Source organism: Piliocolobus tephrosceles, chromosome 15 (assembly GCF_002776525.5).
Source record: "Piliocolobus tephrosceles isolate RC106 chromosome 15, ASM277652v3, whole genome shotgun sequence".
In the NCBI taxonomy this organism is placed as follows: domain Eukaryota; kingdom Metazoa; phylum Chordata; class Mammalia; order Primates; family Cercopithecidae; genus Piliocolobus; species Piliocolobus tephrosceles.
Window position 1 is genome coordinate 99,923,748 of NC_045448.1, and position 3,446 is coordinate 99,927,193.

Here is a 3,446-nt window from a genome sequence, read left to right on the forward strand (position 1 = left end):
GAGTCAGGGAGACCTAATCGAAGTACTCCTTTCCGATCCCCTAGAGTTTCCTTAAGAAGGCCTTGGCATCAGCTTCGGGGTGTGAATACATTTCTCTATTTCTGATGCACCTGCAACCTGGGTGCTGCAACCGTTCTTTTCTGTGTGTTTCTTCTTCACTATGGATGGAGAAAAGTAAACAAGCGTGTTTTGTGCGTCACCTTCATGTTGCCACTCTTCAGTTAAGCAAGTAAAAGCTAGCCCTTCCTCCCAAACCTTGCTCTGTGCCTCTGTTCCCAGAGCAAGGTTTTCAACCCTCTTGAAACTCTGTTTCAGCCCAAGTCCAGGGCCCTCAGAGATTTTTTTTCTCCCTGAGGGGATAAGCAGGGCTTTAAAAAGATTCTACTCCCTTTCCAAGCCCACGAAGTGCTCAGAAGCAGCCCCGAAAGGAGCCAGCAGGGAAAAGTAGACTCAACCTCGTCCAAGCATCAGGTTCCTGCTAATTTCCTCTCCTGCAACCCTGATGAAATCACCTCTGATTTTATCTGTGTTCTCCCACTTTGCCACTGCTTATCTCTGATCCACCCATGGAACTAATAAAATAAAGGACTAATGTTTCCTTCTCATCCTTAACAATTAATTCTAATTCTAAAACTTCTTTGATCTCCTCTCCATTATTCTAAAACGAAACCCCAAATCTTTGGGCTTAAAATCAAGCCTTGTTTCAGTACATAGCTTAAGTACCCCATGGAAAGAAAATTGCAGCAGCCACAGAAAATGATTACTGCTGAATTACAAATCACAGAGAGTTGCATAAATAGTTATGAGGGAAAATCGCAGGATAATGTTGCTGATACAATCAATAGCATCTTTGATAGTGATAGGCCCAGGGGTTCTATATATTATCTATCCACCAAAATGCCAATATAATAAAACCTACAGAGGAATGTATATCAAGATCCATTCTCTGTTAATTCCCAAGTGAATAATAAATCAAATTGGATACCTGAAAGATCGTCTCCTCTAATTGACTTGTTTAAGAAACTGGTTATACTGGTCATTATGCTATTACAACTAATGTGTGTTAGGAAGCATTTCTCTCTCTTTTAAAATTAATACAACAGTTTCACATATGACCCATGATGCAAAGAAAAATATATATTCTGTAAGTAATTGGAACTCATTATAATTACATTTACTAAAATGTTTTGTGTTTCCATCATTTCTCCCGGAACTGCAGTGGTCAGTAAGGGGCCCAGAGTATAAGAGGGTTCCTATTAAATGCTTTTTGAAAAAGCAAATATACATTGATCAGGCTTTCTTTATCTTTAGCTATCACTGCTCATTTTCTCTTCTTTCCTTCCACTGAACATCTTGTAGATTAATTAATCTACGAATTTCCAAATGTTAGATAGCAATCTATATACATTTCTGTAGGAAAATGAAAGACACATTTTAAATGGAAGCCTTTTGTGATCCCAGAATGACACTACAAATGAGATTTCCATAGGTCTTATGGTTAAGGCAGGTGTCTTGAAAAGTGGCAAGAATTCTCCCAGCCCACTAGGGGATTGACGATTAAATCTTACTAACACAAACATGACTTTCTTATATATTTCTTTATAAGAAATAGGTTTTAGAGCTCCACATCATGGCTTACATATTGGAACAATATTTGGTATAATAAAATTCCAGTAAAATAAACATTTCTCTTCTCTCTGTCTTTTTTAAAACAAATCCTTCTACTCCATTTATTTGTTTTGCAGGGGAATTTGGCCTGATTGGAATAATAAAGCAGCTATTTCCTATATGTCTTAGGCACCAAAAAATGTTATCTGAAGTGGTCTTATGGCCCTAGGCTAGGAGCTAACACATGAAGCCCCCAGAACTTCATCTGGTGGGTGTTAAGGTCTTCAATAACGTGGCCCCTGTCTTTACACAAATCTAAGTATCAGTTCCATTTGAAACAAAGACTATTCAATAAATTGTATTTCAAAAAGTTTAGATTTGCTACTTTAATTCTTAGGAGAAAAATCACATGTAGTCTGGGCAGGACTGGCTACACAATTTGAGGAACTCTGTGCAAAATGAACAGTACCCCCTGTACAAACATGGTAAAAGTGAATCTCATGACTGCAACAGCAGAGCATTAAACAAGCATGGGCCCTCCTGGGTACACGGTCCTGTGTGACTGCAGGCACGGCACACGCCCACAGCCAGCCTTGGTTTGGATTCCAGCTGAAGCTCCCCCTTTCTTAGCTGTGTGATCCTGGCAACTTAACCTCACGTAGCTTGGGCTTTCTGTGACTTTCAAGCACACCCTACCACACACTGGTATGGTGCTTGTGAGCATAAAATGCAACAGTGCTTTGTAAATTCTGGAGCATGAGGTAAAATCACGCGTTCGGATATCATTTCATTATTACTTTTAAATTGTTAGGTCATGATTAGGATTGGGAACAGACAAGATCATGATGTCATCAGTCCAATGTTGTCTTCACTTTTCTTTCTCTTGCCTGAGAGTGAAGTGACTCGATACTCCTTTCAGCCTCGTTGGGCATCAGGTCACACGAATAGACCATCTTGTTCTTCTCTGTAACAAAAACCACCACCGTATTCTATCCCCTGTCGTGGGTCCCTGTTTTCTCCAGTCCTGGGACGCACGAGCGAGTCAGTCACTGAGAAGGTGTCATACTGAATTGATGGGATGCCTGGACATATAAAATGGTGATGTTCCCACAAACCACTTTTCTGAGCCCTCATAGCGTCAATATAAGCTACTCCAGTTGAACATTATGTCAGAAGGACATGATTCTCCCCCCAGACTCAGGCAGGGACAGTGCTCAAAAACCACAGCCACAGATCCTATCTAAGCTGAGTAGCTGTAGGAATGAGGGCACCTCCTGAAGGTCTCTGAAGCCGCCGCCCTAAGGGTTCCCTGACACTTCTATTGCTTCTAAGCAAAGGGACGAGCCTCAGCCTTCCTTTGTGGTAAGACACTTCTGATCAGATTGACTTGTGAAGTGGGATCCAGGAGGCTTAGAGTTTAGTCTGATTATATTTTTCAGTAGCTTAACTGAGTCTGAGAAGCAACTTCCCAGATGTTTCCACAGAACCTTGGTGTGCAGTCTTTCCTGGGAGGCCCTGTCACCATGGAATTGCTTCAAGATGTCAGGTGCTGTCTCAAAAGCCGTGTGGGCAAAAAACACCAGAAACAGTTTCCAAAGGCAAACCTTGGCAGACTTGTAGGTTAAAGGCTAATGCCATTCATCATAAAGAGCTCCTAAGATTTATGAAGAAAAAGATGAAGAATCTGGTGGAAAAATGTGCGAAGGACGTCAGCAGGCAGTTCCCAGGAGAAAAGAAATGGCCCTCGAATACAGGAAAAGATGCTAGAGCAAAAGAAATGCAAATTAAGAGTACTCTTAGCCACCAGATTGGCAAAAACTCATGTTTGTCAGCATCAT